We start from the raw sequence: 13,489 nt of genomic DNA on the forward strand, positions 1-13,489 counted from the left end.
CTCTGATCCAGGACACCCAACCCTGTAGGACAGTTCGGTTGCTTCTTTCAAAGAGAAAATGGGACATCCTTTAAAATCGAGGAAAGACAAGGGAGAATGACCCCCAGGGGGCACCCCAGTTGGTGTGTGGTACCCCTACTTGCAAGTAGTTCTGTGAATGAAAAGATTCAAAGGCCTGCCAGGTGTTTCTGGGGCTCCAGCTGGTTATAGAGCTAATGCTTGTGCACAAGTTTTTACGACAGGGCAAATGACATCAAGGAAAATTCAGAGCTGAAACGCTCGACCTACCGCTCTAGAGTTCAAGTGTCTCGAGCTATTTCTCTCTCTTCTTTTCTGGCTACTCTGAAACGTGCTGATTTTTCCTATTGATGTCCACATCACTCATCGTTTACGGTATCTACAATTGAGAGGCTACCTGGAGATCCTGATGCCACTTACTGGTGAAAGGTGCATGAAAATATTGCGGTTTTGCTCTTGTGACCCTACCTGCAGATACAGTTTACTTCCACTCACTCAGTGTCTATAGAGAGGTACACAGAAGGTGTTTCTAAACGCACTGTCATCTAATCTTAACCCTACCGTTAGGGACTCAGACTTGTCCTAGAAGTTGAGGTCAGGAGAGCTTAAATTGAAAGCTTCAGTTTTCCCTTGGTCTCATCCATTTTAGTCCCACTCTTTACAAGCTAGCCGGTCATGCGTACTTTATGCTGCTCTAACAAAGTCTGGGCGCCTAGGGAAAAAGTTGCTAAATTAGTAATTTCTCTGTAGTAATTTACTTTAAGATAAAAAGTGAATGATGGTTACAATCCAGAGAATCTCAAAACAGTCTTACTCTTTATAAATATTGCATGTACTCAAGTGTACACACACACACCCCCAAATTGTTTTGAGACCATTTAGATTGTTTTCAAAGCAGCCTAATCTTGATCCTCATGCAAAAGCCATGTTACTAGCTTTGTATCGTTGTTTGAGGTGCAGAGGATTGCTGAAAGTTTCCCCCCCTCCTCTTAGTCTACAATCAGGTGATCTGATGTTGATGTGGGATTCAGAAAACTAACTGAAAATGAAGGCTTCAGAAGCAAAAATGTTCTGACCTTGCCTTGTGTGCCTGCCTCTTGTACCAATCCTTCCCTGAAGCCAGCCATAAAAACCAGCATCCCTGTACCCAAGGAGGCTCGCACAGCCCAGAACCCCTTTTTTTTTCCTGAAGGCTAGCCTTAGATCCTAAAGTGAGTCTACGTAAAATGCCCATGAAGTCATTATCTGACCCGCTTTGTTTTACCGTAAAACCCCGTGCCAGAAAGGGCCTTGCCGCCCTGCAACCCAGAAGGGAGGAAGGCACACTGGAGAGAGGCCAAGCGGAATCTCAATATAAAAGTCTTGCTGGTTCTGCCACTCGGCCCCTTAGAATTAGCGCACCCCCTTTTGGTCCAGTCATTTCTACTGGACTGTCCATGCTTTAAACATAAAAAATGGACAGCTTCCCCTGCACCTGTGACTGTTCCTTCTGAAGGTGTCCATGTATAAGTTTTTTTTTTGTTTTTTTTTTTTTGAGACAGAGTCTCACTTTGTTGCCCAGGCTAGAGTGAGTGCCGTGGCATCAGCTCACAGCAACCTCAAACTCCTGAGCTAAAGGGATCCTCCTGTCCCAGCCTCCCGAGTAGTTGGGACTACAGGCATGCACCACCATGCCCGGCTAATTTTTTCTATATATATTTTTAGCTGTCCATATAATTTCTTTCTATTTTTAGTAGAGATGGGGTCTCGCTCTTGCTCAGGCTGGTCTCGAACTCCTGAGCTCAAACGATCCGCCCACCTCGGCCTCCCAGAGTGCTAGGATTACAGGCGTGAGCCACCGCGCCCGGCCATGTATAAGTTTTAATCCATTCTGCTAGTAATCTTCACAGCAGCAAATTCTCAACAGGTCTTTACGGACACCTTTTGGGGGGCCTTTGCTCCCAGCCTTCGGGAACCAGAGACACTTTGATCCCTGTGATGTCAATAAATTCTCTTTTGGGACGTGAAAAGATGATTTTGTCTAATTCACTGATCTTTGGAACTACTCTACACTTCAGTATGTCAATGGTCATTAAAAATTAAGTGGATATAAAAGTTAAAGGTCATAAAAGTTTGGCCACAGATGCCGTCCCTCTGACATATCTTGGCCAAAAGGGGCGGGGGGGGGACGGGACTTGTGAACTAAAATAACATTTTGAGGCTCACCTCACACGCACGCACACACGCCCCAGCCACCAGCGCCGCCTATAGCCTGCAAGCCCCGGCTTGGAGATGGCCCACCTCTTCGGGCCAAACCAATGTATGCCTCCCACGTATTGGTTTAGGACTTTCCCTGTAAGCCCTGTCTCCCTGAAAGGTATAAAACCAAACTATAACGTAGCAGCCACAGCGAGTCCACTTGCTCAAGGCCTCTTGGGCGTGGCTCCGGGTCATGAGCCTCAAATTTGGCTCAGATGTAATCTCTTTAAAACTATGTTACAGAGTTTGGTTTCTTTTCCCTTGACAAGGTTGGCGTCCGGGCGTGGGGCTCAGAGAAGACTCAGGACCACCGAAGGAGCAGCCCGAACTCGGCTCCAGGTCTCGTCGTGGCCCTTTTGGGGGGGCCAAACCCCCCCCCGACTCCGAGCTTCTCCACTGGTGGAACTGGTGGGTCGTCCTGAGCTCCCTTTTTGGTTGATGGTCTCCGTTTACTCTGAGCTGGTTCTTTTCCTAGGAATTGTTGTTTGGGATCCTAACTGAGATTTGGAGGTGCATCCTAAAGGGTCTTCTCCATTGTCTTTTTATCCTAAAATTAATCTCAATCGGCTTTGCTGTGCATTTTTGAAAGAGGAAACCGAACTGTCTTGTTGGTAGATAAATGAGAGACTGAGTTCCTCAGCTCCGAAGAGAAGGGGCATCTTACTCCTCCCAGCCTTGGCAACCCCGGGTGACGGGGGTCCCGAGTGGGAGTTGCCTGAGGCGATTCCCCGAGGCGCGAGTGGCCCCATACAGAACCGGAACCCCAGCCCCCCCCACACACACACACACACACGCACGCGAACACACACACACACACACACACACGCGCACACACACACGTACGTTAATTAAAAGAAGGCTCGTCCAGGAAACGCATATAAGAGCTGATCACTCGGTGTTTGGAGCCCTCTCCCAGGTACTAGACCTCTGAGAGAAACCTGAGACACCTAAGAGGGTGGGAGCGACTCAGTGGTGAGACCTTGAGGAGCCCCGCCCACAAGCAGCACACTCTGATCCAGGACACCCAACCCTGTAGGACAGTTCGGTTGCTTCTTTCAAAGAGAAAATGGGACATCCTTTAAAATCGAGGAAAGACAAGGGAGAATGACCCCCAGGGGGCACCCCAGTTGGTGTGTGGTACCCCTACTTGCAAGTAGTTCTGTGAATGAAAAGATTCAAAGGCCTGCCAGGTGTTTCTGGGGCTCCAGCTGGTTATAGAGCTAATGCTTGTGCACAAGTTTTTACGACAGGGCAAATGACATCAAGGAAAATTCAGAGCTGAAACGCTCGACCTACCGCTCTAGAGTTCAAGTGTCTCGAGCTATTTCTCTCTCTTCTTTTCTGGCTACTCTGAAACGTGCTGATTTTTCCTATTGATGTCCACATCACTCATCGTTTACGGTATCTACAATTGAGAGGCTACCTGGAGATCCTGATGCCACTTACTGGTGAAAGGTGCATGAAAATATTGCGGTTTTGCTCTTGTGACCCTACCTGCAGATACAGTTTACTTCCACTCACTCAGTGTCTATAGAGAGGTACACAGAAGGTGTTTCTAAACGCACTGTCATCTAATCTTAACCCTACCGTTAGGGACTCAGACTTGTCCTAGAAGTTGAGGTCAGGAGAGCTTAAATTGAAAGCTTCAGTTTTCCCCTGGTCTCATCCATTTTAGTCCCACTCTTTACAAGCTAGCCGGTCATGCGTACTTTATGCTGCTCTAACAAAGTCTGGGCGCCTAGGGAAAAAGTTGCTAAATTAGTAATTTCTCTGTAGTAATTTACTTTAAGATAAAAAGTGAATGATGGTTACAATCCAGAGAATCTCAAAACAGTCTTACTCTTTATAAATATTGCATGTACTCAAGTGTACACACACACACACCCCCAAATTGTTTTGAGACCATTTAGATTGTTTTCAAAGCAGCCTAATCTTGATCCTCATGCAAAAGCCATGTTACTAGCTTTGTATCGTTGTTTGAGGTGCAGAGGATTGCTCAAAGTTTCCCCCCCTCCTCTTAGTCTACAATCAGGTGATCTGATGTTGATGTGGGATTCAGAAAACTAACTGAAAATGAAGGCTTCAGAAGCAAAAATGTTCTGACCTTGCCTTGTGTGCCTGCCTCTTGTACCAATCCTTCCCTGAAGCCAGCCATAAAAACCAGCATCCCTGTACCCAAGGAATGGTGGCTCATGCTTTAATCCTAGCACTCTCGGGGGCTGAGATGGGCAGATTGCTAGAGGTCTGGGGTTCGAGACCAGCCTGAGCAAGAGCGAGACCCTGGCTCTACTAAAGATTGAAAGAAATTAGCTGGACAACTAAAAATATATAGAAAAATTTAGCCAGGCATAGTGGCACATACCTGTAATCTCAGCTAATCAGGAGGCTAAAGCAGCAGGTTTGCTTGAGCCCAGGAATTTTAGGTTGCTGTGAGCTAGGCTGATGCCAGGGCTCTCTAGCCAAAAAAAAAGAAAAGAAAAATGTAAGTTGCTTTTAAAATCCCTCAGGTGGTTAATACAGTAGGAAAGTTACAAATTAGAATAAAGTTTAAATCATCAGTGCTAACACCTCACAAGTAATTTTAACTCAAATACAATGTATCTTATTTCAGCTTCTGTTCCACAGTACCCTGGACTTACTCTCTTCTGTTACACTTTATTGTGCTTCCTTCAGTAATTGTGTTACTCTGAACTATAAACTCCGCAATGGCAAGAACTCTCTTATCTTGTTCACCTCAGCACCTAGCAAGTGTATGGCACACAGCAGAGTTTCAATAAATAACAATCTATTAATAAATGAAGTTAAGACATTAAAATGGCATATATTCTACTTGTACAAAAAATGCAATTTTAATGTGATTTTATGAAACAGATTTAATTATGAAGTAACTTGAACTGTAAAAGCACTTATTTAAAATAAAACTAGCTTACCTACTATACTTATTATTCAGTTTAAAAAATAAAACTTTGTGTACAAGTTTTCAGCAACACACATTTTCCAACTAACATATAAGATAATGTGATCTGGAAATGTATCACTCTCATTTCTGAAGAACATACAGATAACAGTCAATGTGACTCCTTCAAAACTCTGATGCAACAGTATTCTATTACCTTCATCATTTCTCTTTTTAATTTTACAAAAAGGTAGACAAACTTTTAGCCATTTATGGAGCAAACAGTCTGGAGAATTGCTGATGTTACGAACTTTAACTGAAATCTGCCACATACCCAGTGCAAATGCAACTTTACAATGATCTAATAGTGTGAATAAATTGCTTACCACTTAGAAAAATAAAAAATGTGAAATGTGAAACATTTAAAAAAGTGTAACTTTTAAAACTTAGAGCTTAGATCCATCCCCAGAGATTCTGGTTTAATGTTTTTTTTAAAAATTTAAAAAGCAATTTAGATGCTCACTCATGATTGAGAACCAGCATGGTAAATATTGTTTCTTCCTAACGTGACTTGTGTAGCACCGTCACCTAAAATCCCAAATAATTCATTTAAAACAATATGGTACAAATAGTACTGTAACTAAGGCTTACAATAGTACATTTTTCATCAAGATTTGTCTAAAAATGCAGGTGAACCAAGAGAAAGTCCAACTTTATATTAGACTGCTCATCGTTTGGCTTTTAAGTCACTTGAAAGTAACTGGGACTAAAACTAGTTTTATTTGAATAGTCCTTAAAAACAATAAAAACTTTCAAATGATTCAAATGGCAGTTTCTTGCCTGAAACAAACCAACATGAATATTAATCACAAGTAAGAGGCTTCTTAAGATTGTGTAGAACATATATGTGAAGAGTGGTAAATAAGTAGGTATTTCAAAAGAAACGTTTCAGGTATGTTGATATTAAATGATATTAAACTTGATATTTCCAAACATTAGAGAAATGATAAATTATAAGTACAGTAGAAAAAAATTTACTTTAGACTTTATATTGTCTATAATTTAAAAAGATAACATCTCTAATGGTAAATACACCTCCTCCCAATACCTATTAAATTTGCCATCAATGGAAATCCCAAATAAATTATTCTTATTTTTTGACCAGGCAGTTAAAATAAGCATATTTTATATTAATTGGGGAAGGGCCCCATGTCAAAATTCAATTGAAAATTAAGGACTTGCTCTCTCAAACAGCATTTTTCAGATGCACTTTTGAGATAGAAAAACAATAAGCAGGTAAATCAAGAATCTACAAAAAGAGAAAACTAAAAAATTCATAATAGCTTTCAAGTAGAGAGAGCTTTTCTATACTTAGCCTTCCTTAAAAAAAATTTTTTTCTAAAATCTTTCCATAGCTATCACATATGAGAAAATCATATTTAATAACACACTGGAACATTACTGTGGATGGCTGTCAGGATGATCTGGATCTGTGGATGCTATAACTCACTCGATCTGTTACTCTCTTCACCACATGCTTCTCATGAAATGGTATTTTATTTTAGATGACAGTGCACACCTAATGGAATTCTGAAGCCTTAGCATTTACCGCAGCTTTCAAGAAATTAGCTATTTCAATGTAAATTGAACTTATCCAGGAGAAGGTATGTTAAAAGATTCCTCAAGACAATGACTTCCCCTTTGAAGACAAGAATGCTTTAATTTTGGAGTTAATTCAAGTGTTTTCAAACATTTTTCTCCATTACATAAGTATTAAAATAAAGATCATAGGTCTCCCGACCTCCACTGCTCCTGCCTCAAGTTATCTTTATAATGTGAGCTACCATAGTGACAGCAAGAAAATGAGCCAATTATCCACACTTGTTCTTTGATTGCCAGCTATCATCACCAGTGAAATTGGAATTAACCAGAACTTTATATATGGAATGTTTTGATTACCAGGAGTTTCCTAATATCCCTGCCTTTCCACCTCCTGCTTTTGTAGGTAGAATGAGCATAGTTTTTATATTCTGTTAATATTACATACTTTTGGAGACTTATAAAGGTACATTGGGAACATGAAGGCATATCAGTACAAAGACCCAAGAGGTTGATGGGTTTTAGGGAGACAGAATAGCATAACATACTACAGGTTTGGTAGTCATACCCATGGATTGAAACCAATTTGATTATGTCTGTGTGAACTTGGGTACCAGCAATTTAACTGTGTGTCTTCCTTTATTATAAAATCATAACAACATTCCCCTCATGATGCTGTCGTGAAGACTAAATGGAAAATGTACACTGCCTAGTATAGAAGATGCTCAATGATAGACATCTTAAAAAAGAAATGGTAGTGCCACAGGCATTGTTTGTGATAAAACCTAGCTTGCTAGAAACTGCTTGCAAAGTGGACTTGCTAAGTGATCTAATGTGCATAGCCAAATTAAAATGTATGTAAGTCAGATTCTCTTGCTATAAACCATAGCATCTAACTAAATTTTTTTAAGTAGTATTTTTAATCCCACTTATGAGAATTAATGTGACAAGCTCTCAACAGAAATCCATTGAAAAATATTTGTATATCTTGCTTTTATGTCCATATGATAAATGCTTAAACTAAGAACCTACATTCTTTAAATTATATTTTACATTTACTTAACATACAAGCTGACCAAACCAGAAAAAAAAAAAAAAAACCAACACTGAAAACCTTTACATGGGTCTACCTTTCACTTAAATGCCCAGATAATATCTGGAGAACATAATATATGTTTGATATTTAATACAGGTCTACTTTATAACAGAGTACTGTAAAAAATTAACATAAGAAAGTTGCTTTTAGGCCAGGAGTGGTGGCTCATGCCTTAATCCTAGCACTCTGGGAGGCTGAGATGGGCAGATTGCTAGAGGTCTGGGGTTCGAGACCAGCTGAGCAAGAGCGAGACCCTGGCTCTACTAAAGATAGAAAGAAATTAGCTGGACAACTAAAAATATATAGAAAAAATTAGCCGGGCATGGTGGCACATACCTGTAGTCCCAGCTACTCAGGAGGCTAAAGCAGCAGGTTTGCTTGAGCCCAGGAATTTTAGGTTGCTGTGAGCTAGGCTGATGCCAGGGCACTCTAGCCAAAAAAAAGAAAAGAAAAATGTAAGTTGCTTTTAAAATCCCTCAGGTGGTTAATACAGTAGGAAAGTTACAAATTAGAATAAAGTTTAAATCATCAGTGCTAACACCTCACAAGTAATTTTAACTCAAATACAATGTATCTTATTTCAGTTTCTGTTCCACAGTACCCTGGACTTACTCTCTTCTGTTACACTTTATTGTGCTTCCTTCAGTAATTGTGTTACTCTGAACTATAAACTCCGCAATGGCAAGAACTCTCTTATCTTGTTCACCTCAGCACCTAGCAAGTGTATGGCACACAGCAGAGTTTCAATAAATAACAATCTATTAATAAATGAAGTTAAGACATTAAAATGGCATATATTCTACTTGTACAAAAAATGCAATTTTAATGTGATTTTATGAAACAGATTTAATTATGAAGTAACTTGAACTGTAAAAGCATTTATTTAAAATAAAACTAGCTTACCTACTATACTTATTATTCAGTTTAAAAAATAAAACTTTGTGTACCAGTTTTCAGCAACACATTTTCCCACTAACATATAAGATAATGTGATCTGGAAATGTATCACTCTCATTTCTGAGGAACATATAGATAACAGTCTATATAACTCCTTCAAAACTCTGATGCAACAGTATTCTATTACCTTCATCATTTCTCTTTTTAATTTTACATAAAGGTAGACAAACTTTTAGCCATTTATGGAGCAAACAGTCTGGACAATTGCTGATGTTACGAACTTTAACTGAAATCTGCCACATACCCAGTGCAAATGCAACTTTACAATGATTTAATTAGTGTGAATAAATTGCTTCAGTGTTTTCACATAAGGGTATTTCTATTGCTATCTGATCAAACACATTTAAAAGATCTTACTGTGCACCTTAATTGTGAAAATATAGTCCAAGATGCTAAATTTCCCTTAAAAGAAACCTGAGTTAAAAATCAGAATACTACTCTGAAATAGAAAATATACAAAAAAGATTAACTAAATATCTAATTAGATTATTTGTTGAATTGAGTTAAATGTCTAATTTCCTAAGTTTCCCTCCTAAAGTATGTAATGGATTACATAAATAGTAAGAAAAGTCCAAATAATTTTTATGTTATAGACTATTTCTTTCCATTTGTAACTAATTTTGATATTAAAGCTCGTATAGCATTTTCACAATAGAAACTAAGTAACTTTTTATGAATTTCCTACAGAAAAAGCACAACAGCAGGTACCTACGCACACATACACTCTTTCTTTAAAGCAATATTTCATTTCTTTATATGTTTTAAAAATTAAAGTTAAGCCATGATTACTCAAAAAGACTATTTTATTCAGTATTTAGATTTAGAGTCTTATCTCTCTCCCATTATCTTCATTTCTATCAGTTACCTCTTATTCCAGGGATTCTCAAACTTTCATGTGACACGGATCACATTCTCTCTCAAAACATCTGATTCACCCACTTCTCTTGTGTGTGTGTTTTTCTGTTTGTCATGCAATGGGATGGGAGGAGGGGTGTGCTACAAGGAGGGGAACCTTCTGTAACTTAAAGGAGGACTGCTATGCTTTTAAGATAATACGTAAGGGTTTTAAGTGAGATAATGTTTGTAAATAATTGCACAGTGGCTGATATACAGTAGACAGACAATACATGATATTAATACATATTATTGTAACTCATCTGTGTTATAAAATCGTAGACACCAAAACATTTCAAAAACCAAGACTACTGGGGGGCAAAACACTGACAACCTGCAGTGCAACCTCTGCACAGAGTCTCCGTGCCAAAGCAGATTTATACTTGTTTTGAAATGTGACAGTGGCACTCCCAGTAAATAACTCAAACTTAATACGTGAGAGATACAAATAGACATTGAACTCAAATCAGTCACTTTTTACTTCTTGTGAAAATTCCCAGTAAAAATGTTGGTAAGGGATTAAGGATGATCAAATGAAGCGGTGACAAAGAAATTTTCTTTATTCAGAAAGTCTGCCTCAAACAAATATAAAACATATAACCTGAAACAATTACAGACAGGGTGACAGATATGGGGGAAAATATTAATTTAAAACCAATGGTTAAAATAAGAACTCTCACAATGTGTATTTCAGATATTTGTATTATTCATCAAAGATTGAGTCATGATAAAAAACTTTAAAATTGCTTCAGAGAAACAAGTTCTCAGAATTGTAACGAATGCTTATTTTCCAACATTCTGAGATAACTAATGTGCAAAAGCAGAGATTCAGATGTATGCTATGAGAGTTAAATACAAATTAATAAGACAAGGCATATCGTATGTGAGTATGTCATACCATAATTTCAGATCTCATCCCTTCCCACATTAGTTTAATTACTATTTTCCTGAATTAGATTTGACTCATAAACCATTTTGAGTACCTTCTATGTATGTGACAGCCCATTTTCTGCTTCCTTCTATTCTTAATATGACTTATAAAAAAATAATAATAAGAGCACACCGGGAAAAGCAAAGCAGAAACAAAGCAAACTAAAAACAGAAACTGTCTAACTTCTATCATAGGAAACAACAGTCAAAATCAATGAAGAATGAGGTTTTAGATTATCTATGAATTTCACTTAAATCCATGCTGTGGGCACATGAGGTTTCAAAACCTAAGATACATGGTACATGAGATCCAAATACTAAAACTACCATTTCCAATAGGAAAGTTTTATACGGAAACTTTTATACTGGCAGCTTTTAAAAAATAGTGATGGGCATGCATTACACATGTTCCTTCTCCTACTAGAATGAAGAATAAACAAATAAATTTAGAAAGAATTCTTAAGATTAGACTGTCACTGGGAACACAAGACAGCCTATATCAGAACACAGTACGGAAATACGTTTATTGAGACTACAGGTTGAGGATCCGTGTTTCCTAAATCAACTTGAAATAATGTATTGTAAGAAGGAGCTCAACTTGTGTTAACCTATCTTTGCAGTGCTCATTATGAGCCAGACACTGTTTCAAGTCCTTTAAAAATGGTAACTCATCTAATCTTCACAATAACCCTATGAGTTTGCTGCAATACTATCCCCCTTGTTTTTCATATACGGAAACTGAGACAAGGCATGGCAAGTTAAAGTGATTTGCCCAAGGTCACTCTGCTAGTAAAGGACAGAGGTGAGACTCAAACCTGAGCTGTTGCGTCTCAAAGTCTGTGCTCTTCATCATTTTGCCATGTTACTTCTCTAATGACAAAGGAAAGAAAAGCCAAACGAACAAAAAAACCCTTATCACCCTGTAAAAAAAATTAAATATTAAATCCAAGTTAAGGTTTGCAAACAGTGAAAAGTTTTAACTATCAAGGATAAGAGGCCGGGCGCGGTGGCTCACGCCTGTAATCCTAGCACTCTGGGAGGCCGAGGCGGGTGGATCGCTCAAGGTCAGGAGTTCGAGACCAGCCTGAGCAATGAGCGAGACCTCGTCTCTACTAAAAATAGAAAGAAATTATCTGGCCAACTAAAATATATATAGAAAAAAAAAAAAAAAATTAGCCGGGCATGGTGGCGCATGCCTGTAGTCCCAGCTACTCGGGAGGCTGAGGCAGTAGGATTGCTTAAGCCCAGGTGTTTGAGGTTGCTGTGAGCTAGGCTGATGCCAGGGCACTCACTCTAGCCTGGGCAACAAAGCGACACTCTGTCTCAAAAAAAAAAAAAAAAAAAAAAAAAAGGATAAGACTATTTTCTCCATTTTTTTTTTTTTTTTTTTTGAAGACACATCCTCTTTGCTTAAATGTAATGATGGTCTCTGTGTAGAATTCAATTGAAAGACAAGGAAGATAAAGACAATCTGACATTAGAGGGTTAGGGCTTTAAGTAGGCAAGTTAGAGAAGCATTTGATACTTCTATGACAAATGTTAAAATTCTTAGTTCGCTCTAATTAGTGTCTCAATTAAGGTATGCCAAAGGGTATGAATGCCCCTGTTATACACTATCTGAACAACCCTAAAAAGAAAAAGGAGGGGGGCTTACAGAAGGGTAAGAGTTCAAACAAACATACATCATTTACTGAAGCATGCAAGATGACATCTACTCAAAGCACCAACATAACCACATCCTAGGAATGTTCAGTATGAACTAAAGAGCTAAATTTTAACATTTTAATTGATTTTTCTTTGTAAAGCTGGAAGGACATGCTTATTTAAATACCTCACAAATGGTAATTGCAAAAATAAGGTGCCCAATTTAGAGAATATAAAAGGGAGATTCAGTTTTCATATCAGCAATTTCTATGGAAAACAAAGACATTGTAAAATACAGAAATCCCCTTAATCACATACTTAAATAAGAAAAATATTTTGATTGTGTCATAATTAGATACTATATCTTCTGATCTCTGATTCTGTATCCTGGTCATCTTATAAAGATGACTCAACCGAAAATAATGCCTGTAATGTAATCTGCATCAATTAGTCAAAGACAACTAAAATAATATGCCTGTACAGAAAATCATATTTTATCTCCTGCCTGTACAAATCAGACATTGAAAAGAATTACAAAGATGACCTTGCCTACCGGACAGCACTCAAACCTTTAAACTTTTAAAGTAAAACCAACATTCTCTCTCTGATAACTTAAGACCATTAATTAGAACCAATGACCCCAAAATCTGAAAAGTTTACACATCCCATTATTAGTAAGCTGATACTACTCTGCTTCTCAGTTTAAAAGTAAACAAGTAAACATTAATTTTCTGCCTGTGGACAAACAGATTAGATTATTTTTAAGAATGCTCTTGCCTCCATGAGACACAGCTGACCGTGGGGTGCAGAATGCCACAGTGAGGCAGAGCAAGGACTCAGGACCCCCCTAATAACCCAGCCTGCCTGGAGGATGCCCCCTCCTTGAGAGGGCCACCTGGGCATCACTTCCAACCTCACAAACATGCTTATTCCTGGGGACAATGTTTACACTTTATATGACACGGGGTACTACATGCTCTGGATAGGACACTGGGCACTGCGTACACAGCTTATGTGACAAGAATACTACATACACACCAAACATGACATCAGGTGCTACAGACACATGATAAGTGACACGAGGTACTGTGCTAGGCACACACTGTATGACACTGAGTACTGCATACATACTGTACATGACAGCAGGGTCCCTTGCACACACAGCATAGAGCATCAGGTACTGCATACACACTGTACATGACACTAGGTACTGCATA

The sequence above is a fragment of the Eulemur rufifrons genome, chromosome 16 (genome assembly GCF_041146395.1).
Source record: "Eulemur rufifrons isolate Redbay chromosome 16, OSU_ERuf_1, whole genome shotgun sequence".
NCBI classification, from domain to species: Eukaryota; Metazoa; Chordata; class Mammalia; order Primates; family Lemuridae; genus Eulemur; species Eulemur rufifrons.